Below are 26,207 nucleotides of genomic sequence, written 5' to 3' on the forward strand. Positions count from 1 at the left end.
TCTGTGTGTGTGTGAGTGCGTGTCTGTGTGTGTGTCTATGTGTCCATGTGAGTGTGGGCGTCTCTGTGTGTGTGCCTCTGTGTGTGTGTGAGTGCATGTCTGTGTGTGTGTTTGTGTGTCCATGTGAGTGTGGGCATCTCTGTGTGTGTGTGAGTGTGAATGCGCATGTTTATTTTAGCTCTGGGGTTCCTACAACTAAAAAGAAAAAGGGAAGTATTATTGGTTCATTACTGTATATCACTAAAGGCTGTCAGAGCTAGTCAGGGATTTTGATTTGATTTTTGATGTGGGTGGATTATTAAAAAAACATTACAGAGAGCCATCATCCCATTACTCCCTGTTAAACAAGAAGTTGCATTTTTGTTTTCTGAAATATCATTATTGCACATAACATTTTCAAAATTGGTTCAGAGTTTTGTCCCTGTCCAAGGTTTGAAATTTAAATAAAATTTAAATAGAAAAATAAGTATATTTTCTTAGAGATGAAAATTTTCCATGAACACTACAAAGAAATTGACATGACCAATGATAATATTTAAACTTCATAGAATTACCCAGAACTGAAATTAAGCCAGTTGCATTGCATTTCTTCAACAGAAACTTCTGAGATATATCTGTGCAAATGTAGATTTAGTTTTATCATTACAACATGGTTTACTATGACAAATCTGTGCCAGTTCCCTGTCCCTCTCTTTAGAGACCAACTTCTTATATATCATTCCAGAAACATTCTTGTAAGATATTTCAAATATATGCTATCTGGTCACATACCAAGAAACATAAATGTTTTTGTGTGATTTTTAACTAAACACATTGTACATGCCATTAAGACAAAAACTAATGAACATATTTGCTTTGCTATCAATAAAAGATATTTCAAATGCTGTAGAAGGATCCAATCTCATCATGAGCTCTTGAAGAATTCATAACATTAGATTGTCATGTCTATCAGCATTTATACCTGTAGGATTCCTCGTGGTTTTAAAATATGGGTCAAACGTGCTTCTTATTTGGTGATATTCAATGTAAATAAAAAGTTTTCTCTGGATACGTAGTCTTGTTTTGTTTTCTTTGAAGAGAAACATTTTCAGAGAAAAAGCGATCATGTCTCTAGAATGCAGTGATACCTCATGGTACCAGAGGACCCTTGAGTGTGACCCTGTGTGACCTGCCTCACTGAGTCCCGGCTTGGCCAGCCGGGTTTCCCTTGGGCTCTGCCTGGTCTGCTCCCTGGGCTCCTGTTCGGCTGGACTACATCCACCTCAATGCATACTCGTATCTCAGGTCTGCCTGCAGGAGTTGCCCACAGGGAAGTCTGCAGGGCAGAGGGAGCCTGTCCTGGCTCTTTCTTGTCTGCTCTGGGAGAAGAGCAGGCAGGGGTGTACTGACGCCGTCTCCTACGGATATCGAGAGCTGTTGTTCAGCATTTGTCAATGTTGAGAGCCTGTTGTTAAGGTGGAGTTTCCGGGTGTCCCAAAGGGTTAAGCACTGGGCTATTGACAGAACGGTTGGCAGTTCAAACCCACCCAGAGCTGCTGTGAAAGAAAGGCCTGGTGATCTGCTTCTGAAAGGTCACAGCCTTGAAAACCCTGTGGAGCACACTTCCATTCTGCACACACGGGGTCTCCGTGAGTCGGAATCAACTCCATGGTATCTGACAACAACAACAACGGTGTTCAGGTAGCCCGATATTGGCCATGATACGAATATCGGCCCTGTGGCCACTGGCAGTGGGTACCAATCAGGGCTCCCCCACCTTCCAGAGCTGGATGAACAGCAGTGAGTCATCTTCTCCTCACTTGCCTCATTGTGACAAAGTTAACTGAGGAGACTGTGAGCAATTCCATTCACCCAACATCACTCAGTATCTAGTATATACAAAAAAAAAAAAAAAAAAAGGCAGCCCCGTGTGTGTCAGGGCAGAGCTGTGCTCCACGGCGTTCTCAGTGACTGGATTTTCTGAAGTAGATCTCCAGGCCTTTCTTCCAAGGAGCCCCTGGGTGGAGTGAACCTCCAACTTTTCAGTTAGCAGCCCGGTGCATTTACTATCTGCACCATCCAGAGACTCCTGAAGCCTCACGGAAGGTCACGTTCCTTTGGGGGCTAATGTTGTCATTGAGAATTGACCAGCTCTGTGCGCTTGTCCTCTGGCTTTGGAACGATGGAGTCGCCTGCTCTAGTCATGGTTGCTTCATCCCGCCTGCCAGCGTTATGGAGAAACGCCCAGCGTCTGCCTCTCCCTGATGGAGCCGCTTGGAGTGGGTGCTGCCCCCGCTGGGCCACCCTCCTGCTGTGGTCAGTGTGAGATTCGGTCCCTGCAGGCCAGCCTCGCTGACTCAGGAGACCAGACCTCTTGCATCACTCAGAGAGCCGGAAATGTCCTGCATCCCAGGGATTTGTGTTCGTAGCATTTCTTGGCCAGGCATTTAATCTCTGCTCTGTGAACCGGTGCAGACCTGCATTTAGCAAATCACAACACTGGGCCCCGCACCGGTGTCCCCAACACTGGAGCCCTGAACTGGGGACCCTGGGAACAGGTCCCAGCACTCTCCCAGCATGCTGGGGGCCCTGAGAGTGGGTTTCAGCTCCCTCCCGGTGCTCTGGTGTTCCCGGGAAGGGACCCCAGCATCCCTCCTGTGCACCGACCTCCCCATAGTGGGGTCCCGGCACCCCTCCTGCCGTGCAGGGCTCCCGGGGCTCACAGGCGCATCTTCACTGCAGAGCTTGTGCCCTGCCGGCTCCTCTGGTGGGCAAAGGGTCTCTCCCTCCCTCGGGAGCCGCCCTGCAGGGGACACATGCGTGCTGTTCACTCACGTCCACCTGCTTTCTCTGATTTAATGCACTTTATTTTCCTATAGAAGCTTTAGGTTTACATTCAAACTGTGTACAAAATCCAGAGTGTTCCGGCATACCGACTCTCCCCCCTGAGCGCTGTTTCTCTTATTGGCCTCATGAGTTCCTTCCTGTGGTCCATTTGTTACAATGGATGGACCAATACTGACACATTGTTATAAACTAAAGCCCATAGTTTGCATTGTGGTTGTTGTTGACTGCTCTCCAGGGGAGTCAACCCCCGTCCACAGTGACAGAGTAGAGCCACCCCAAAGGCTTTCCTAGGCTGTAATCTTTAAGGGAGCAGATCACCAGGTCTTTCTTCCGAGGAGCAGCTGGTGGGTTCAAACTGCCGACCTTTTGGTTAGCAGCTGAGTGTTTAACAGCTGCACCACCAGGGCTCCTCACAGTCCGCATTAGGGCTCATAACTTGTGCTGTGCGGTCCTGTGGGTTTTGACAAATGCATAATGTCATATCCACCATTACCATGCTGCGCAGAATCGTTTCACGGCCCTGAAGACCCCTGGGCTCGCCTGCTCCTCCTCCTGCTCCCTGCCTGCTTCTGCGACAGTGATTTCAGTCGGGGTGTGAGCTGCATCGGCCGCAGGATGACTGACAGACGAGGAACGAAAGCCTAAACCCACAGTGGGGCATGCTGTAATTAGCTGGAATAAAACTCTTAGAAACACGCTTTTCAAGGCAGGTGTCTGTGTGTATTTAAGAAAATATGTGTCCCTTGCTGCTAAACATTCACGTTTTCTGGAGCTTGGGTGAATCTGGAGTCAAGTGGGTTTAGAAATCAGCAGGAGGGCCTGCCCAGGCGTCCTTTAACTCAGTTACAGTTGTAGGGAGCCCATCACTGTAACCTGGCTCCTAGAGAGTGGCTGATGGCTCTCTGTCTCCTGTGAGAAATAAAGAAGTTTGCAAATTAATGGCACACAATTGCTGAGAGCTTCCTGATGCTGTTACCTGGGAAGTGGACGTGATCCTCCTGATTTAGTCACCAGGCTTCACGAACACCTGGAGGCGTGGGCAGGAGCTTAGCCCTCACAAAGCAGAGAACCGCACAGAACAGCCTCCCCAGCAGCTCCTGGGCCGGCCGAGCAGGCTGCTAAATTGTGATGCTGACAGATTAGACCAGATTCCCACTCTTGCAGCGATAACACCATCTTCTAGCAGGAGAGGGAGGGGTACGGGGTGGCAGCAGAAGGAACCACAGAGTCAGATCCCCAGCCCCTTTGATGCCTGACATCTCTGCCCTCCAGGAAAACTAAATCAGCATCAGCTTGGACAGATTCTGCTGCCTGGAAAGAGGTACACAATTTAGTCATTGCCCTGCCCTTTATTGTGTTGAACCACACAGTCCTTTACAAAAGCTGCTGATCCCTCCCCTCGGGACCTGCGGGCAAAAGAAGGAGCGTGAGGACGGCTGCGTGGTATTATTTCAGTAGATGAAGCGCTTACAGGGAAAAGTGGAGAGACGGAGCTCCATGAGCTGGAAAGCCAGTCTTCTTCCTTAGCACAGTTAGCTCCAAGGACACGCCAAGCAGGACTGGCTGTGCCCCCTCACTCGGTTTACTTGGGAGCGGTGTGGTGTCAAGCTCTGATTCTCCCACCTAAGAAATGTAAGAATCCCCTTTAGGTGGATCCCATTTTGAACAAAGTGATTTTAAAAGCCCAAGTCTTCGTCTATGGAATTGTCTGTCATTGTAAATGTTCACATCAAAAGAGAAGTTTTAGCTTCATAACCAGCAATTTTTAAAATTACCACTGAAATGAAAATACACACACACACAATATTATCTTTCATCATATCACTTCTGAGTAGCATGTGTGAGGACCCTGGCTGGCGACCACCCGTGTGCTGGGAACATCGTGGGCTTTGCAGAGACAGAAGGACTTAAATTCCACTCATGCCCTCTGTGACTTTGGGTAAGCCGCTTCCATCTCTGAGTTTCAGTCCCTTTATAGGCAAAGGGAAAACAACAATAGTCGCTCTCAAGGAGGTGGTTGTTGGTTACCTTCTAGCTGGCTCTGATTCACGGTGACCTCATGCACAGCAGAACAAAACCGTGCCCAGTCCTGCACCATCTTCGCTATCCTTGGCATGTTTGAGTCCATTCTTGCCATTATTGTGTCAATCCACCTCATTGCAGGGTTCCCTCATTTTCACTGAACTTCTACTTCACCAACTACGATGTTCTTTCCTAGTGATGGTCTCTTCTGATGATGTGTCCAAAGTAAACAGGTCGAAGCCTTGCCATCTTTCCTTCTAAAGAACATTCTGGTTGTATTTCTTCTAAGACTGATTTGTGTGTTCTTCTCTCCATCCACGGTATAGTCAATATTCTTTATGAACACCATAATTCTAACATACCGATTCTTCTTCAGTCTTCCTTACTCATTGTCCAGCTTTCGCATGCACAGGAGGTGATGGAAAGGTGGTGGTGATGGTTAATGAAGTCAGTCACAGCACTGGGTGCCCAGGTGAACCACGGCAGGCGGCTGTCTTTCCTCTCCTGCAGCAAACATTATTAAGCACTGGAGGCTCCATGGGGGGAAGGAGGCTCACATCTGAGGGGAGCTCAGGGCTCCACCAAGACTGAGCTGGTGGCTTAGCGACTTGAGGAGGCGGAGTCCTGCACTCCTGAGCACTGGCTCTAAACAGCCACACATGAAGCCACCCTCATTCAGCTCATATCAGCGACTTGGTGGAACGAGGGATACCGTTGCTGATGTCAGATGAATCTTGGCTGAAAGCAGAGAACACCAGAAAGACATTTACCTGTGTTTTATTGACTGTGTGGATCATAACAAATTATGGATAACATTGCAAAGAACGGGAATTCCACAACATCAGGATTGGAGGAAGACTCATTAACAACCAGTGATATGCAGATGACACAAAGTTGCTTGCTGAAAGTGAAGAGGACTTGAAGCACTTACTGATGAAGATCAAAGACCACAGCCTTCAGTATGGATTACACCTCAACATAAAGAAAACAAAAATCCTCACAACTGGACTAATAAGCAACATCCTGATAAACGGAGAAAAGGTTGAATTTGTCAAGGATTTCATTTTACTTGGAACCACAATCAACGCCCTTGGAAGCAGCAGTCAAGAAATCAAATGACATTGCACTGGACAAATCTGCTGCAAAAGACCTCTTTAAAATGCTGAAAAAAGCAAAGATGTCACTCTGAGGACTAAGGTGTGCCTGACCTAAGCCATAGTATTTTCAATCACAACATACGCATGCAAAAGCTGGACAGTGAATAAAGAAGACCTAAGAAGAATCCACGTTTTTTAACTGTGGTGTTGGTGAAGAATATTGAATATACCATGGACTGCCAGAAGAACAGATAAATCTGTCTTGGAAGAAGTATAGCCAGAACGCTCCTTAGAAGCAAAGATGGTAAGACTTTGTCTCATGTATTTTGGACATGTTGTCAGGAGGGACCAGTCCCTGGAGAAGGACTTCACGCATGGTAGAGTAGAGGGTCAGCAAAAAAGAGGAAGACTCTCAATGAGATGGATTGACACAGTAGCTGCAGCAACGGGGTCAAGGATAACAACAATTGTGAGTATGGCCCAGGAGCGGGCAGTGTTTCATCCTGTTGTACGTAGGGTCACTATGGGTCGGAACCAGCTTGACAGCACATAACAACAACCATAGGACCCACCTCCTAAGGCTCTACCAAGGTCCGCCATTGCCGTTACGAAGAACGTGCATTTTGACCCTGACTCCCCTTGTCGAAACCCCATCACTTTTCTTCCTATCTTTCACGTTTGTTATTTTTATTGGTCCCTCCTAGACTTGGGGAGGGTATTTAGTTGAAGTAGTGTAACTGGGAAAATCTGAAGATGAGGAGAAGGCTTTTGTCCCTCAACCCCTGAATTGTTCCGTAATCAGAGAGAGCCCCGCATAGTACTGTCTCCATCTCAGAGCCATTGGTGTGAGACGGAACCACTGCTTTATTCATTCCAAAAAAATGGCAGCAATTAAACTATGAGTCAAAGCTTTCTTAACACTTGGAATTTATACACACACACACACATATATATACACTTATAGAAAGAGTTCTTTTAGACTAACTTAGGCGGATTTTGTATGTGTTACTCTTGTGAATACGTACGAAGGGAACTATGAATTAAATAAATTGCTAGTCTTTCTAAATGATGTTCAGAGTCCATGCCTTTTCTACTTGGAGTCTTTGATGACTGGGGTGACCAGTTGTCCCTGTTCGCTTGGTACTGAGGGCTTCTCGTGCTAAAACTGGCAATGCCCTGGCAAACCGATGGGCTGGTCACCCTGGATAATTACTGTGTTTCCTACACTGTTATGGATTAAGTTGTGTCTCCCTCCAAAATATGTGTTGCAATCCTAACCCCTGTGCCTGCAAATCTGAGCCTGCTTGGAAATAGGTTTTTTGTTATGCTAATGAGGCATGCCAAAGTAGACGAAGCCTAAACTTAATCATTTCTGAGTTACAAAAGGGGCAGATTACACACAGGAACACACAAGAAGAAGAGGAAGAGAGACAACTGAGAGCGACGTGTCTACAAGCCCAGGAGCACCAAGGATTGTCAAGGCTACTAGAAGCTGAAAGAGTCAAAGAAGGACCCACACCCTGAATTCAGACTTCTGGCCTCCTGAACTGTGAGGGAACACATTTCTGTTCTTGAAAGTCACCCAGTTGTGGTATTTTTCATTACGGAAGCTCTGAGTAATGGAGACATGCATGGCACCCCATCTGTGCCGTCAGGGCTGTGAAGACGCACACTCTTAGCAGAACAGAGGTAACATGATCCTACTCCCCAGGACCTTCCTCTGAGCCGAGATATCCATTTTTCAAGGTCTGATGTTGGCTTTTCTTGACTTTACCTGAAGGTGTACACTGAATGTTTTTAGACAGAAAATCAGGGCTGATGTTTTCCGTTTGACTGGACCTTACATGGCTCATGGGCTGCAGCCTTAAAGGAGGGCAGTTGTTGGTCATGGAGTGACAGAGGTGGCCACCAGATCATCACCTGACACAGAACTTGAGATCCGGACCGTTAAATGCACTGAGTTGTTTTTGTTGTTAGGTGCCGTTGAGTCAGTTCTGAGTCATGGCGACCCCATGTACAACAGAACAAAACTGCCCGGTCCTGCGCCATCCTCACAATCTTTGCTGTATTTGAGCCTATTGTTGCAGCCACTGTGTCAACCTACCTCGTTGAGGGTCTTCCTTTCTTCATCTGACCCTCCGCCAAACATGATGTCCTTCTCCAGGGACTGGTCCCTCCTGATAACATGTCCCAAGTATGGAAGTGGAACTTCAGATCCACACCATTAAATGCACAAAGTTCCTAAGTACTGGTGGGCTACGTTGGCTGTGGCATCACTGGGGGACTTGTAATCACCCTACCTCTGTCTCTCTCCTCTTGGCCCTAGTGGAATCTTTCTTCTCCCTTCCTGTTCCGTGAGGAAGCTGTGCCGTGCCTGCAGATTCCCTTCCCCTGTGGGCTGAGGGTTTTGTCAAGCTATGCCCCAAACCCAATTGAAGCAAGGACAGTATCACCATGTTCACTCATGAGCAGGCGATGATATCCAGATCATGACTCCTCCTCTTGATGGTAAAAGCCTCTTGATCTCAGAGATGTTGAAATGCAGGGGGAGGATGAGACTGATAAATGTGAACTGTAACAAGGCAGACTTATCTGCGAGGAGAGTCACTGTTAGCTGATGGTGTAGCTGGGGCTGGCGGGGCTTCCTTGAGCCTTTATCCTCATCTTCTCAGCTCACTCTTGTCTTACTCTTGGTGTTGCTCTTCTCTTCTCCCCATATTGTACTTCTTCACAACCCTGTCTCAAAGTTCCCGGAATCCACTTGACCAGAGGAAACTCTCTGGGTGTTCAGGTGTCCAAGTACCTCAGCAGCTGCACGTTTTGCCTGATACCTCTTGCTGTTAGCTGCTCTGGAGTCGGCGCTGACTCATGGCCACCCCATGCACAACAGAAGGAAACACTGTCTGGTCCTGCTCCATCCCCACAATCTGTTGCTGATCGGACTGTTGTGATCTGTACGGTTTTCACTGGCTGATTTTTGGCAGTAGACAAGAGGCCTTTCTTCCTAGTCTCTCTTAGTCTGGAAGCGCCACTGAAACCTGTTCAGCATCACAACAACACACAAGCTTCCACTGATAGTTGGGTAGTGGTTGCACATGAGGTGCATTGGCCGGGAATCGAACCAGGTCTCCCTCATGGAAGGTGAGAATTCTATCACTGAGCCACCACTGCTCCTGACAGCTGTACTCACATCTTAGCTCTAGGAAAAATGACTTGAGTTTTTGTTTCTACCGGACTTCCTTTATCTTTGTTATGCTGATAGTGGAAGGGAAGGGCTTACCAACTCTTTGAATAATTAGGATGGATTATTTTTATTTTCAAGATGTTTTCGAATTCCTGAGTTAAGCCTCTCGACTCCACCCCAGCTGGGTAACTTTGGTAACTGTGTTTCTGATGGTCTATTGTTGTTTTTGGATGACATCGAGTCGATTCCCACTCTAAGCGACCCCATGGGACAGAGTAGAGCTGGCCCATTGGGTTTCCTAGGTTGTAATGTCTACGGGAGCAGATCACCAGGTCTTTCTCCCACAAAACTGCCGGGGGGAATTTGAACAGCCAACCTTTCAGTTAGCAACCGAGCGCTTAACCATTGTGCCACCAGGTCTCCTTGATGTTCTTTGAATGTAATGAATATATGTGACGAGAGATTTTTCTTTGCTTTACAGGCGACGCTGGGCGTAAGAACAGAGCTCTCTGCCACAGGCATGTGCGTGTTGTTCTTAATTATGGGTTCCCATTGTCCTCCTTTGGAGAGTCTATCCCCCTCACCTTGTGGGGAGGACTGAGGGCTTATGAATTAAAAGCAGTCAACACTTCCAGGGGGAAGTGGTAATCTGTGCTATGATCTCCATGACATTTGAACCCATTAGAGATTTTTTTCTTAACACCTTAAATCCACCCATCAAGACTTCAACTTGAAAAGGCAATGGCAAATATGTTAATTGCTGTATCTAAAATCCGCCTTCAAATGAGAATAAAAGCAGGTAACTAGTTTAATGAACACATCAGGTAATCTCCTTGTTCTGTTATCAAAACCCTGTTCTTTGTCTTTTAATATCACTCAAACATAAAAGAGACTAAAATTTCTTCCAACTTGTACTAGTTGGCTACCATTCCATAGACTCAAGTAAAGCATAATTATTTCATGGAATAGCTCGTGCAGATTGAACTGAAAATCTAGGTTTGCCCAGGTTGAAATGGCTCAAGACCTGTCATTAGTGGGACAGGGACATTTAGCCCACCATGTGTGATCAGGGACATGGCTCCCCTCCGGCACTGCTGTGATATAGGTCCCTGAAAGAGCTGGTGAGGGGACCCCAGACCCCACCCTCCTTGTTTTCGCCCTTTTCTGTAAGTAGAGAAGCCCCTGGGTAGTGCCAACAGTTAATGCACTTGGCTGCTAACTGCAAGTTTGGAGGTTCAGGTCCACCCAGAGGTGCCTCAGAAGAAAGGCCTGATAATTTACTACTGAAAAATCAGCCATTGAAAACCCTGTGGAGCACGGTTCTTCTCTAACACACACGGGGCCGCCATGAGTCAGAGTCAACTAGATGACAATTGTTTTTTTTTTTTCCTCCAAGTGGAAGTAGAATATGCTTAATGTTTCCAACTATAATTCAATGACCCAGAAACAATCAGCTTATTATGAAGATATCAAGTCCTTTCACTACTTTGGCCAAGACGTCAACCATGGAGGAGGTGTCCCCCGTCTGTAGGATTTCTTCAAGCATCACGTGGACTTCAGCAGGTCCTCTCAAGACACTTGAGATATAACTGTCCTCGACAGCTCTGGCTCAGGGAGACACCTCAGCCTGCAGGGGCCACCGGCACCCTCCCCACCACTGCAGCATCGCGAGGAAGGGGTGCGGGGCTGAGACCAAGCAGACAGGCCAGGAAGGACAGAGGCTGGGTCTCCCAGCCCTGTGAGTGCAGAGGCCTGCTGGGAGTGGTCGAGACTCCAGGAGGGAAGGGGAGGAAGGTTTCCATCAGAAAGCATTGTGAGTAAACTTCCTAAAGGGATCTCCAAGAAAGGGACTAGGAGTTCCGAGTTTCTAGTAATTTGCTGTGACTACTTTTCTCACTGAAAAAAAAAAAGAAAATTCATTTTTGTACATGAATTTTTACAACTGAATTCCCCAAGTTGCAGAAGGTTTGTTAGTTGCCATTGGGACATCTGTGACTCATGGCTACCTTGTGTACAACAGATGGATGCTAAACAGGAGTTGGCGTTTTGAGGGTCTTGTCTTACTGTTTCAGACTTAAGGGAGGATTTAACTATATTCCGCTATCTTTCTCTTCCCTGTGGTCAAGTGGCTACATAACGGTATGAAAGGTGCCAACGTAAGCTCTTATTTTAATGTGAAAGCATTGACTGTGTACTAATTATTTGTCTGCTTTTAGACTACTGTCCTACTTGAAACAAAGCCACCCACACAGCAAAGCTTTACTAAAACTTAGATTGCAACAGGAAGGAGGCCTGGCTAGATTCCCAGTGGGCACTGCAGAGGGCTTTTGTAAAGATGATTAACGGACTCCAGTAAGTGAATGATCATGAAGATGGTGCAGGACTGGGCAAGGTGTCATTCTGTTGTACAGGGGTCACCATGAGTCCGGACCAACTGGATACCAACGACCGTATTTCTACAACATTAACAGGAGCCACGCCCTCCCCCCTCGAGGCACCCTCACAAGTGCCACCACGCCAATCCTCTTCCACATGTTTCTGTAAAAAAATTGGCACAGCACACTTGCTAACTTACCTCCAGGAGGGAGGACTCAGCTGCAAACAAACGTAGAAGGGGCATGGTGTTTGTGTAAAAACAGTAACAACAACATCTCTCTCTCTCTTTCTCTCTCTCTCTCTATTAGCTATCTATCTATCTACCTACCTACCTGTCTGTCTGTCTACTTACCTGTCTGTCTGTCCACCTACCTACCCAGGACCTGGGATGGATTACCAAGAGGAGGTGTATGTTTTCCCTGTTCCTTAAGAACGCCAAAACGCCAGAGTGGCCAGTTAGGATGGTGGAACTTGAAGGGACAACCAAGAAGTGGCTAAATGTAGGAATCACTCAGATTCCTTTTGACAGTGACGCTGAGAGCAGCGTTTGGTGGAGGCGGGTCTAGGACTGCTTACACCTCTTCACCCATTCTTTCATGCCTGGCATACTTCTGGAGGGTCCACAGAGGTGTTTGCAGAAGGCGTGCATGGCTGAGGCTACACCAAACAGGGCATTAAAACCAGTTGTTATCGAGTTGACTCCCAGAATCTTTCTCCACACCCACCAACCAATCCACCGACTTCAAGTCGACCCCAACCCCGTATGTGTCAGAATAGAACTGTGCTCCCAATGGCTGATTTGGAGGTAGATCTCTAGGCCTTTCTTCTGAAGCGCCTCTGGGTGGACTCAAGAACCTCCAACCTTTTAGTTAGCAGTCGAGTACGTGAACCCTTTTCACCATCCACGGACTCCCGTGAAAAAGAAAGATGTGATTATTTTTCTGTGACCTTTCTGAAAGGTGTGCAACAATGGTAAAATCAGTGGCAACTTCACTCCAGCAAGCAGCTAGGGTGTCCAGTCCAATTCTCTCTGCAGAGTCAGGCCCCAGAGGTGGCACCCGGAGGATGTGGTGATCTCTGGCTGTTATGTAAGTAGGAGGGTGAGACCCCACGAAAGTGACGACTCCTGGCTCAAGAGGTCTTTGTGTTTTCCCAGTAAATGGCTGTGAAACGGTAACACACCCAGAGTGCTGTGAGTCAGCGTCTGTGGAGTAATCCCAGCCATCAGGGCAGATCCGGGGTGTCTGCAGGCAGGGCTGGGCTTCACAACCTGTGATCCCTGAGTCAGGTGGCCTCGCTTCCCCGCCATCTCTCAGCACTCAGTGATAAAGTTAAAGCACTACGCAGCAGTTTGCTTCTTCATTTGTGATTAGACTTGAAAGGGAAGTAGTTTTCTTTTCTCTTCCCTCACCACTGTTCTGGAGCCATGTAGCTGTCAACAGAGTCTGGGACTAGGATACAATTTACAAGGGAAAGACTTACGTTAGTCCATGTTACAGAGTTCGCGCACCAAAGATCTATTTCTGGGTCCACCACCCATCTGGCCATTTGTTGTACTGGGGTGACCTGTGTGTTGCTGTGATGCTGGAAGCGAAGGCCCTGTTATTTCAAGTACCAGTAGGGTCACCCATGGTGGACAGGGTGCGGTGGAGTTTCCCGACTAAGACAGACTAGGAACAAAGGCCTGATGATCTACTTTTGAAAATTAGCCAGCAAAACCATATGGAACACAACAGAATATTGCCTGAAATAGAGCTGGAAGATGAGCCCCCTAGGTTGGATGGCATTCAAAATACACAGTGCTGCAAAAAGGGACTCAGCCATCCCAACATTCATGAAGATGGCAGAGGACTGGGCCAGGATTTGCTCTGTTGTATGTGGGGTCACCATGAGTAGGAGCCAACTCGACCACAACTAACAACAACAACGATTTCTGAGCACCTAACTGTGAATATCCATTTGGGTCTCATGGAGCAGATGTGCAGTGAAGGGAGATGGCTCTTTTATGAGAGCCACACTCTGGGATTCCCTCTTCGTGGGCGGCAGAAGGAGGTCAAAGGAAGACTTCTTAGAGTCCTTCAAGATTTCTGAATCCCGCTCTGCTGTGTTTAGGAGTTGCGCATGGCAAAAAGAAGGGATGGGGTACGTGGACACACATTCTCGTTTCAATATGACACTGGTTGAATTTGACTCCACTCCTGATCAAACCTGGTCTGTGTGTTCCTTGAAGAGAGACGACTGGTTGCTCTCTTTCTCTAATGTTAATGCTGTTGTTGTTGGGTGCCCTCGAGTCGGCCCAACTCATAGTGATCTCATGTGATCACTAAGTGAAGCATTAAAATCAGTTTTGGTCAAGTTGACCCCAACTCAAGGTGATCCCTTGTGTGTCAGAGTAGAACCATGCTCCGTAGGGTTTTCAATGACTGATTTTTCAGAAGTAGATCACCAGGCCTTCCTTCCAAGGTGCCTCTGGGTGGACTCGAACGTACAACCCTTTGGTTTGCAGCCAAGGGCATTTGTTGTAGACAAACTAAAATTCCAGAATTCCTCCAGCAGGTGGAAGGATACCATCTCCTGCTGGAGCAGGAAGTCTGGGAAGAACACAGTCAGCCAAGTCAGAGAGACACAAGTTTAAACCCCAAGTCATCTTCCAATGAGCTGAGCCCTGGGTGCTCCTTCATCCCCTCAGGCCTTGGGTCCCTAACTGTAACAGGGCAGGGCTGGCACATGCCTGTGGGATCAGGAGGACCAGAGAGATGCATTTAGTTCCTGACCAACACGCACCATGAGAGGCAGCCCTTATCACCAGGCGAGCTTCCCCACTTTTTGACATAATCCAGGTCTTCTTCGAACAACATACCTGCTTTTCCTGATCATAGTATCTACTATCTGTTGAACACTTGTTTATTTATTTATACATTTATCTCAGTCCTACCTAATCACCAGCCTTAATCAGCCATGCCACAGTGCATCTGCTGCTAAGTGGCCCCTTGGTGCAGGAATAATTAGTCACGACTCCACCTGGTTTCTCCCAGGTGTCGATAGGAGGGCAGGCTGCCTGAGGAGGCCTTGTTGTCCCTGTCACTCACCAGGGGCATGCAGCCCAGCTGGCTTCTGGCAGGGACAGCTCTAGAATTTCTTTCTAGAAGAAGCCGGCCATGCATTTCCGCTTAGGACGTTTCATTTCGTTGTCTGCAAAACAAGTGGTGAATTGGGTTATGTCGTGTAACAACGCCTTCTGGGGGAGGCAAGAATATTGGCTGTTTTTATGTCTGTGCCTTTGCTATTATTTAATGCCTAACTTTTTCTTCCTGGAATGAAAATCTTCGGAAGAAGCCTCTTCTGTTTTTTTGTCCACTTCCTGTAAAGATCTGGGACTCCCAAGGTTTCACGTACACTAGGTTGATAACGATGTGGTGTACACCTTGCAGGACTCTGGAGTTTCTGGGTTGTACTGCTCATGTGACAGTCCCGTGCCCATTCCTCCCACTGCTTGAGAGCTGGGAACACACTTCCTTCCTCGTGTGTTCCAGCGCCCAGTGTGGGTGAGGCACGTGGCATGGGCTCAGCAAACCTGAGATGAACTCGGTGGCCAGGACCTGGTTGAGAGGGTCAAAACTCTCAGGAAAGGGTTGAGGGGTGTGGTCGGATGACAGGGGCAGACTCTTGGCAGCCTGGTGGTCACGTCATAAAAGCCTTTACTGAGGAGATGACATTTGAGCTGGGCCTTGAGGCATTTGGTGTTTTCTAGCAGGGGTGCTAAAAGCCAGAATGGTGAGACTTCGGCTAGCTTACTTTGGACACGTCTTCAGGAAACGCCAATCTCCAGAAAAGGACATTAAGTTTAGTAGAGTTCAGGGTCAGTGAAAATGAGTGGGACCCTCAATGCGATAGGTGGACACAGTAGTTACAACAATGGACTCAAACACACCAAAGATCATGAGGATGGCACAGAGCGGGCCGTGTTTTGTTCTGTTATACATAAGGTGGCCGTGAGTGTGAGCTGACTCAACCACAATGAACAACGACAACAACAGGTGCTCAGAGAACGCCAGGAATGCAGACTGATGCTCATGGAGTGCTTGGTGTTTGCCTGGCCTGGTCTTAAGTGTTACCTGCACCACGTCACGCAGTGCCCGTGTTGATCATGGCCTCACGGAGGATGACAAGATGGCAGCTGAGCAGCTGAGGTGACTTGCTGGGAGCCCCCAGCTCACAGCTGCCAGAGTTGGACTTGGCCACTCAGAGGGTTCTGAAGACCACGTGGTGAAGCCTTGGAGCCGACTGGAGTAGGATGGAAGGAAATCTGTCAGGATACAAAAACAAAACTAGTTGAAGTGTTAAGACTTGCTTCATTTACGGAGCTGACTTTCACATCCATTCAAGTGGTGAAGACGTTCTGTGTGGACTTTTGTGCCCAGAGTCACATCCCAGGGTGGGACCTGGGTCGGGCTTGAGGACCAGGCACTGATTAAGCACATTAAACCTCTGGATTGTGAAAAAACCCACTCTTCAGGGGCCTGAGAACCTGCTTGTTGCTGACAACCACTGGGCTTGTGTGGAGAAAGTGAGAGGTGGCGTAGCTTCTTGTTTTCTGTCTGGAGGGTGATTACAAGGTGGCCTGGCCCAGGCATTCTCATCTCTTCGGAAACCTGAGATGTGGAAGGCAGGAGGCCAAGTGTTGGGGAATCAATTTGAAACGTATATGTGTCTAGTGGATATCCACCACTCATCTGTCAGTTTGTAATACTGTGGTGGCTTGTGTGTTGCTGTGATGTTGGAAGCTATACCACTAGTATTTCAAATACCAGCAGGGTCACCCACAGTAGACACGTTTCAGACTAAGACAGACTAGGACCTGGCGGTCTACTTCCACAAAAGATTGGCCACTGAAACTCTTATGAATAGCAGCAGAACACTGTCTCACATAATGCCAGAAGATGAGCCACTGAGGTTGGAAGGCATTCAAAAGATGACTGGGGAAGAGCTGCCTCCTCAAAGTAGACTTGAACATAATGATGTGGATGGACTAAAGCTTTCAGGACCTTCATTTGCTGACGTGGCATGACTCAAAATGGGAAGAAACAGCTGCAAACATTCATTAATAGTCAGCACGTGCAATGTACGAAGTATGAACCTACGAAAATTGGCAGTTGTCAAAAATGAAATGGAAGGCATAAAGATCGATATCCTAGGCATTAGTGAGCTGAAATGGACTGGTATTGGCCATTTTGAATTGGACAATCATATGGTCTAGATGCTAGGAATGATAAATTGAAGAGGAATGGTGTCACATTCACCGTCAAAAAGAACGTTTCAGGATCTACCCTGAAGTACAACTCCGTCAGTGATAGAATAATATCCACACACCTACAAGGAAGACCAGTTATTAAGATTATAATTCAAATTTACACCAATCACGAAGGCCAAAGATAAAGAAATTGAAGATTTTTTACCAATTTCTGCACTCTGAAATTGATTAGCCATGCGATCAAGATGCATTGATAATTACTGGTGATTGGAATCGAAAATTGGAAACGAAGAAGGATCAGTAGTTGTAAAATATGGCCTTGATGATAGAAATGACATGATAGAATTTTGCAAGAACAACCACTTCTTCATTGAAAATACGTTTTTTTAACAATATAAATAGTGACTATACAAGTGGACCTTGCTGGATTGAATACGCAAGGATCAAATCGACTACATCTGCGGAAAGAGACAACAGAAAAGCTCAATATCATCAGTCAGAACAAGGCCAGAGGCCAACTGTGGAACAGACCATCAATTGCTCATAAGCAAATTCAAGTTGAAGCTTAAAAAAATTAAAACATGATGAGCCGTTCAGAAGTGGGAAGGCCTTTCACTTATTTATAATAGAATGCACAAGAGTTTTTCTTTTCCATTTACTACAAACACCAAGCCCCATCCACCCCATCCCCAATCTAAATTGAGATGATGAGCAGGCCCCATGGTCCAACATGGGGATTGAAATAATCTTGACTCCAGGTCCACCCCCAGTGTCACTGTGTTGTACTGTGGGGGCTTGTGTGTTGCTAGGAACCTGGAAGCTCTGCCACCAGTATTTCAAACATCAGCAGCGTCACCCATGATGGACAGGTTTCAGCAGAGCTTCTAGACTAAGACAGACTAGGAAGAAGGACCTGGCTATCTACTTCCAAAATCAGCCAACGACAACCCCATGGATCAGAATAGATTATTGTCTGATGTAGTGCTGGAAGATGAGCCCTCTAGGGTGAAAGACGCTCAACATACACAGTGGCCACAACAATGGACTGGAGCACACCAACAATCGTGAAGATGGCGCAGGACCAGACAGTGTTTTGTTCTGTTGCGCATGGGGTCGCCATAGTTGGAGCCACAGCCTCCCAGTGGGATACGTGGGGTTGGGGCTGACCATTTTAAGGGCCACAAGACCACATTCTGGCCCCCAAAGAGAACATGAAGCCCTTTCCTATTCTCTTTTAAAAACATAAACACGCATTTAACTCTCCAGGGGTTTCTCCCCTTCACATGCTCTGTGCAGGGCAGGCTAAGCCCTGAAGGCATGATGTGCTCTTCCCTGAGACCCAGCCCCTCCTCGCTCACCCCCATGCAGAACCAGCCCTTAGCTGGGTGTGCTCAGATGATCGCCCAGCCGGAAATCTGCCTTGAAGCGCCTAAGCTGGTAAGTAGGCTCTTCCTCTAACTGGGAGTGCTGCATTAATTACAGGCAGCATGAAATACCTACCCCACTTTTTCTCTTACGAAGCTCAGACTTAGTTTCCTCAGCCAACAAAGCAGATTAGTATTTTAAAATGCTGCATGCATGAAGCGGGAGAGAGCTGGGGAGGATTGTCACAGTGCTGTGGAGACTTGGGGACATCTGTCCATTTCCAGGAACCCGGGAAGAGTGGCCCCAGAGCCGATGTCCACACGTCTCTTTGTTGCTTCATATTAATGGACAACAGTTAGAGAACTCCTCGCTAGCCAAATAGCAACGGATTCAGGTGTAATTTATTTAGGACTCTGACATTAACAGAGTCCCGGGTAGCACAAACAGTTATCCAGCATGCTTGGCAGCTAGTTGAATGGTGGGAGGGTCATGTCCACCCAGAGACTCTTGGAAGAAAGACCTGGAGATCTACATTTGAAATTCAGCCACTGAAAACCCTATACAGAGCAGTTCTACTCTGACACACATGGGGTCGCCATAAGTCAGGGTTGGCTTAATGGATTTTTTTGGCATTAATTCAATAAGTTAGATGTCTTACACCTAATATCTGTTTAAACCTCAAACTCGTGTCGTGGGAAATAATGTCATGAAATGAAAATCATAGAAGACGTAAACCAACAGAAACTTAGTGAGGCTCTACCACGTCCCAGCTCAGTGCTCGGGCTCACACGGGGAACACAGACAAGGAAAGAAACACACGAGGGGAGTGAGAACTATAAACACACAGCAGACGCTGCTATGGCAACAAGAGAAGGGCGAGGGATACTGGCTGGGTTCCTTGAGGGGTGTTATGGATTGAATTTTGTCCCCCAAAAAGACATATTGAAGTTCCAACAGTGCTACCTATGAAAGTGACCTTGTTTGGAAATAGCGTCTTTGAAGATGTTCTCAGTTCACATGAGGTCGTTCTGGAGCACGGTGAGTCCTAATGCCATCTGAGTGGTGTCTTTATGAAAGAGGAGGAGAGACACAGAGACAGGAAGACAGAGGAAGGACATTATGAGGCTGCAGCCCCAAGGCAAGGAATGCCTGGGGCCACCGGAAGCTGGCGGGGAGGGATGAAGCAGATTGTCCCTCAGAGCATCTGGAGGAATCAACACTGCCAACACCCTGATCGTGGACTCCCAGCCTCCAGAATTGTGAGATAATACATTTCTGATCTTATGAGACTCTCCTTTCAGGGTATAGGTTCAGAACTTCCTTCAGATTCTCAAAGGGCTCTGGGTCCTATGGAAGACTAAGAACTATTGCCCCATGGATTTCTGAAAGCCCAGGAAACTTGTCAACTGTTGGGGTGTGCAAATTCCTTGCATGCCATGGCTTCTGTCTGCTAACACCTTAAAAAGGAGGCCTTTGTGGAGAACCTCCCAGACTTGGGGTCCTGTGATAGGAGCTTTCACATATGTCACTCATTCAGTCCTGACATCTGCTATGAGGTGGGTATCCTTAACCCCATTTTACAGACATTGGGACACACAGGGTCACATGTTGAGTCAGTGAGAAAGCCAAGATCTAGATCCAGGTTTTTTGACCATTGTCATTGTTTTTTCTTGATGTGTCACAGACACTAAATTGCTGTCAGAAAGCAAAACCTAGAGATGTCATAGGAAAATTGTAATAAAAGTTTTATTACTGATTATTTAGTTTAAAAATGTAATTTTTTTACTTAAACTCTTTGGCCTGATTTAAATGGATGGTTTTCTTGACATCACTCACTGACACCAGCTTTCTCTTAACTTATAAGACAGATAATAAGCTCCTTATGTTTCTGTAATAAGTACTTGGGAATTTGACTTTTCAAAGGCATTCTTCCTACTTAGACAAGACGTGTTATCATGTAGAATTTCATCTCAATGGCTCTTTCTTCCCAGAAGACCCAGGGGGCTTTAGATTACTCGGAAGCTGCTACAGGTGAGGTTGCTGGGTGACAATGTAAACAACCAGTGGGTTTACTCAGCTCAGAGTTGACCCTCACTTCCTTAGAAGCCATTCCAATTAAGAGCCTGCAAGGGAGCCAAGAGATTAACTTACACGATTACAGGCAAGTTGTTAGGTTGTTAAAAAAATGTCAGGCTTCCTATTGTAGCGTTGTACAAAGAACAATGTGCACACACAACAGAAAAAAATTTCCCCAGACTAAGGAGCACATTGTCTGTCCCTCACACTAACCACTTATAGACTAGACTAGGGACAACTCACTCCATCCTACCCGTAGGAACACGCTAGAACTTTCCACCACCCAGGCAACCACATGCCTAATGATTCCGAATGGCAAAGCTAAAACATTCAAAAGTAACTAGATTCTAGAAAGTTAGGGCAGGAACCACATTTGTAAAACAAAGAGACGCTGAGGCCTGTAGTGGTGAGGACTTCCCAATGCCATCCCCCATTCAGCAGCAGGGCCGGGGGACAAGGGTCCTGTCACTGCACATTGCCACACTCCAGCTCTCCTTCCACCAGCCCTGGAAGAACTTAAACCAGCACAACTTGGTGAATGGGACTTTCTGTGCATTTGAGTCCAGCTCATCACAGCAAACCCACAGAACCGAGGACATTCTTTCACCCTAGCCTTGTGTCGTCAGATATATATTTTTTTGTATAAGTGGGGTCTCTGAGAGACTGTAAATCTATCTCACGTGGGAATTCGTGCCCTAACAGGGTTTTTAACAATGACATTCTATCAGCATGTGTTTGGGTTTAGAAGATGTATTAAACCAAAAGACAGAGCAGTTGCAGTTGGGTTGACTCAACTCCTGGTGACTCCATGTGCGTCAGAGTAGAATTGCTCTCTGTAGAGTTTCAGTGGCTGAGTTTTTGGAAGTACATTGCTAGACCTTTCTTCTAAGAAGCGGCTAGATGGACTTAAACCTCCAAACTTTTGGTGCTTATGTCCAAACACTGGCTTAGTTACCATGAGGAGTCAGAGAGAGGATGCCATTGGTGGAGCTGGGCTGACCCTCTGCAGTTTTAAGTCCAGAATGGGCTTCATTCAGGTAAAGCATAAATGTGGCTGTGGTGCCTCAGCCACGGTCTGGCATCCCTTCCTCTTTCTTTTTGGGGATCTTCTGATCCTCCACCCTTGGCTCACTGGCTTCAGTGGAATGGGTCCAGCTCCCAGCTCCCAGCTCCACGGGGCGGGCATCCAGCCAGGCTCGTGGCACCCCTGGAGCCAGTGTTTGCCTCAGGTTGGGCGTACCATCCTGGTCAGGTTGACCAAAGACGAGATTGAGTTCTAGGACTTCCATCCGAGTCAGGTGGAGGGGGTTTCCCTCCATTCCAGTGAGCAAGAAGGAGATGTCCCCATGGATATAGGATCCAGGAGGGCTTGCCTGCAAGGGGGGAGGACATAGAGAGGAGAGCTGAGAGAGGGAGAGACCAGGAGACGATTTTGGCACATGCACCCCCACCTCAGTGGGCCTGAAGCCAGGTCTCCTCAGGACCCTTGGAACCGAGAAATTGGCTGTGTCTTTTCTGTCATTAGTGACTCAGAGTCCAACAGATCAAATGATGTAAAGAAAGACTGAACAATACACAGAGGACAGTCTGCATTGTTCTTGAGGGAAGAGCCCATGGCAATTGTTTGTATTACTGTTAGGAAAACCTGTGTATACAGTGTGGGACAGGAAAACAATGAGCCTATTTTTCAATCACAGTTGGAATTCTTGTAGCACAGTGGTTAAGAGAGTGAACTCCATGCTCTCAGCTCCAGTCCCAGATCCACTACTCAACCTCTCTGTGCCTCAGTGTCCTTATCTGTAACAGATAATAAAAATCATCCCTGCCTCGTATGGTTGTTATGAGCATCAGATGATTTAAAGCCTCTAAATTTCTCAGAACCATGCCCAGCATAGTAAGCACTCTAATAGCACAACTGTTGTTGTCTGTTGCCATGGAGCCAACTCTGACTCATGGTGACTGTATGAACAACAGAACGACCGTTGCCCCGTCTATATTATTATTTCTATATTATAATTTTTCCATTTCCAAAGGGTAGTGTTCATTATTTTTATTTTTTATTTTTTTGAGAAGCCTTCTACCTTCTTTAACAATGATAAAAATGTTGCTGAGAACGTCTTTGGTTCTTCTCTTTGGGGACTGCCTTCTGAGTCAGTTTACAAGCCACACCAGAAAACTAGTCTTGTTCAGTTTTACTCCCTTCTAGTTCTGGAATACAAGCAATATTACTGATTTGATCGCCCTCCTATTGGTCAGCTTTGGTTCATGTCAACTTTTGGCTATTTTTTAATAATCAAGCAACTTGCAAAGAATGGAAATTTATTATTACTAGGGTACTTAAGGAATTTGTAGTAGCCTTTGATGCCAACTCCAAACATCAGCCAAAAACAACCAACCAGTTGCCATGCAGTTGACTCCGTCTCGTGATGACCTCATGTGTGTCAGAGATGAACTGTGCTCCACAGGATTTTCAGTGCCAATTCCAGAGTTACTGAAATAAGGTAACATAGATCCTCTCAGGATGACAGCTTCAAAAAGGACAGCACTTGTGAAAATGTTACAGTTATGTTATTTTCATTGAAAAGGTAATATTTTTGTACTTATCCTTCTGAATGTAATGCCACATTCTCTCATAAACTGCATTAGCTGAGCACCTGCTCTTTAATGGAAGGACCATATTATTAGTATTTGTTATTTGGCGGTACTTTAAGCATCTCAGTGGTATCTAGTGTTTAGTGTCTCTGTGACCCTAAGCTGTGCAGTTACCTGTCCGTGACATTCCTTGATTGTTTGCTCCTGGGGGCCCAGGGAAGCATGGTCATGCACTATGACCAGAGAGGTTTTTCTGAATCACACAGTTACGTCTAATCGAATCTCATTGGGAGATCTTTCAATATGAACTCTGAAATCTTACAGTGCCAGGTCTGAAAACTCACGTGGTTTTGCTATGTATAGGCCCGAGCTAGTTAATTTTATTGTCCCTCTGATAATGTGACCTCTGTTAACTAGCTCTGTGTTCACTTTATCCTGGATTTTATCCTCTAATGCAAAGATAAATCATGGTGTATCACTCCACCTGTCAAACTCTCTGCCTTTTAGGAACACATATTGATTAAGGTCTTAATGTAGGAGACAACCTTCTGATAGATGAAGTCATGCGGCTTTGGAATTATTAACTTGGGAGGTATAATCCCAAGACAGTTGCCCTACAGTTCACTTAGATAGGCAGCAGGTGGGGGGTTTGAGATGCTACCCGGAGTCTGTGGTTCAGGTCTGGTTTTGGTAGGATAGAGAAAGGAGAGAAAGGTTACACCCTAAGAATGGAATAGGATACAAGAAATGTGATGGAGAGAGGTGTAGTGGAATCAGAATGAACAAGGAAAGAATAATCGAAGGCACAGAGGAAAAGACATCTGGGCGTAAGGTAAGGGAAATTGCGACACCTGCCATACAAGTACCTGTGAATATTTGCTGAATGAGTAAGTAGAAACACTAAAATGGAATTAGTGGTGATAGCACCCAAAGCTTTGCAATGTGTGTAGGAATACTCCAAAATGGGACGCCTGGCTGGAACAGGATAGCTAACCCCGGTTTGAATAAAACTCCATATTGTTAACTAGATGCCATTTTGAATCAGACTTTTCTTGACCAAAGCCTCTACCTCTGCATTCCTGAGCATGTAGCCCAAGACTTCTCTAAACTTAAAGCTCTTAGCAAATAAGCAAACGGTTTGTTGATTATGATGTTGGCGGTCTCTTGCTGCCCCTCCCCAATTTGCTGATGTTAAGAGAAGATTATGGTGTTGATGGTCTCTCACTACTCCACCCCATTTTACTATTATTCATGTTCTGTCACGTGCTTACCCTCCTCATCTTACCGTATAAAAGGCTCACCTCTCCGTCGGAAGCTGGGGGTATGTGGTAGATCCCTCTCTGCCCTGTGTTTCCCCAGTTGATGAATTGTATTCCCTCAATATATCACTTTGCTTTTACTAGTGTTCTTACTCTTCAGCAAACGTAAACTCTAAGTATCTGAAAAGTTGAACATTTCAGTCATCTGGCTACTTGGAATTAGGTGGGACAAGTGTTTCATCTGGTATATGTTCTGTTATGGATTGAGTGGTATCTGCCCAAAATATGTGTTGTAACTTCTAATCCCATAGCTGTGGAGATAATCCCATTTAGATATAGGGTTTTTTGTTATATTAATGGGCCATATATCAGTGTGAGATGTGTCTTAACTCAATCACTTTTGAGATATAGAAACAGCAGATTACACATAGAAAGCAAGCACAGATGGGTGAAACATGATACTGTGACGGTTAAGGTCATGTGTCAACTTGGCTAGGCCATGATTCTCAGTGGTTTGGCATTTTTGATGTAGCATGGCAGATATGCAATGGTGTAATCACCTCCATGATGAGATCTGTTATGAGCAGCCAATCAGTTGAAAGACAGTTTCTATGAGAATGTGACCTGCATCCAATATAGGTGGACTTTCTGGCAAAGCTAACTCTGGATCCTGCAGCTGGCTTCTGTTAATTGACCTTCAATTCTTGGAACTTGGGCTAGCAGCTTACCCGCCAATCTTGGGATTCGTCGGCCTCCACAGCCTGTGAGCAAGAGGCCTGCTGTCTGACCTGCCAATCTTCAGTCTGCCAGTCTCTGCAGCTACATATGTCAGGAGAAGCATCCAGCCTGACCCTGATGGACTTGGGAATTTCCAGCCTTTGCAACTGTATGAGCCATTTCCTAGAAATAAATCTCTCTCTGTGTATTTATACACTTCACTAGTTTTGCTTCTCTAGAGTACCCAGTTTAAGACATTTTGTACTGAGGGTGGTTCTTGAGAAAAGAAAAAAATTGTAAGGATGAGTTTTCCAAATTTGTTCTCCAGGCTGGTTAGTCTTAAAGATGTTGATGACTCTGAGTCCAGTAGCAAAGAGGGCACTGCTAATCCATGGGGCGAGGTGGCAATAGAAATACACAAATATCACCACCAATAGATCAGGTATTGGTGACAGGTGAGGTTCTGGGTGATATCAAGTTTGATACCTTTCTACAGTTTTGTCGGAATGAGAAGTATAAGGAAGCTGGTTTGTTGGTCCTACTTTCACTAGACAAAGTAGTGAAAAAAGAGATGAGCTCAGTGCTTCAGACTTACAGCTCATACATCGCATAAATGACCTCAAAGTTTCCACTTCTGCCTTGAAAGAAAGCCTTATTTCTTATAGTAACAGAACTGATATTGCTGAAAACCAAACCCAGAGTCTTATCGTAAGAGTTGCTGAATTACAATGCTAACTGAATTCCCAACCTTGAATGGTGTCTGAAGTTCAAGTAAGGGCGTTGATTGAGAATAAATGGGATCTGGAAACTTGAGATGGAGACATATGGACAGATAATCTGGAAGCTGGGGACACTGAGCCCTCAAATTCCGTTGACTCACTCCTGCCAACAGAACCAGCCTTCTCACTCTCATCTGAAGATATTACTTCATCTTTGTCTGTTAAGCCACCATTCCCAGTAAAACCATTAGTGCCTCCACACATATATGATGAGATTAACACAGTGGTGTCTGAAGAGCCTTTGTCTGAGTCATTGCCTGGGGAATAGCCTGATACAGATGCCATACAAGACATTGCTAAATGTTCTCAGAACACATCCCCATCACCCATTTTTGCTTCTAAATCTATATCTAGACTTAAGTCCTAGCTAGCCGCCGAAGTTAAAGTACTAAATGTAACCTAGGAGGAGTATTCTATACTCCAAAAGAACTGCTTGACTTTTCTAATATATACAAACATAAACCTGGGGAATATGTATTGGAATGGCTATTAAAGTTGGGGGATAATGGTGCAAGGAACATAGAGTTGGATCAGGGTGAGTTTATTGATATGGGTCCACTAAGCACAAATCCTTCATTCAATGTTTCAGCTCAAGAGATTAGGAAATGATCTAATAGTTTATTTGGTAGGTTTGCTGAAGCATGGATTACGTGGTGGCACACA

General features: G+C 46.1%; 1 pseudogene; it reads right to left on the minus strand.

Annotated features, from left to right (window-relative positions):
* Positions 1-6,545, minus strand: part of LOC101358360 (nuclear receptor subfamily 6 group A member 1-like) — a 165,295-nt pseudogene extending 158,750 nt beyond the window's left edge.
* Between the last annotated feature and the right edge of the window lie 19,662 nt (positions 6,546-26,207).

The sequence above is a fragment of the Trichechus manatus genome, unplaced genomic scaffold (genome assembly GCF_000243295.1).
Source record: "Trichechus manatus latirostris isolate Lorelei unplaced genomic scaffold, TriManLat1.0 scaffold00002, whole genome shotgun sequence".
NCBI classification, from domain to species: Eukaryota; Metazoa; Chordata; class Mammalia; order Sirenia; family Trichechidae; genus Trichechus; species Trichechus manatus.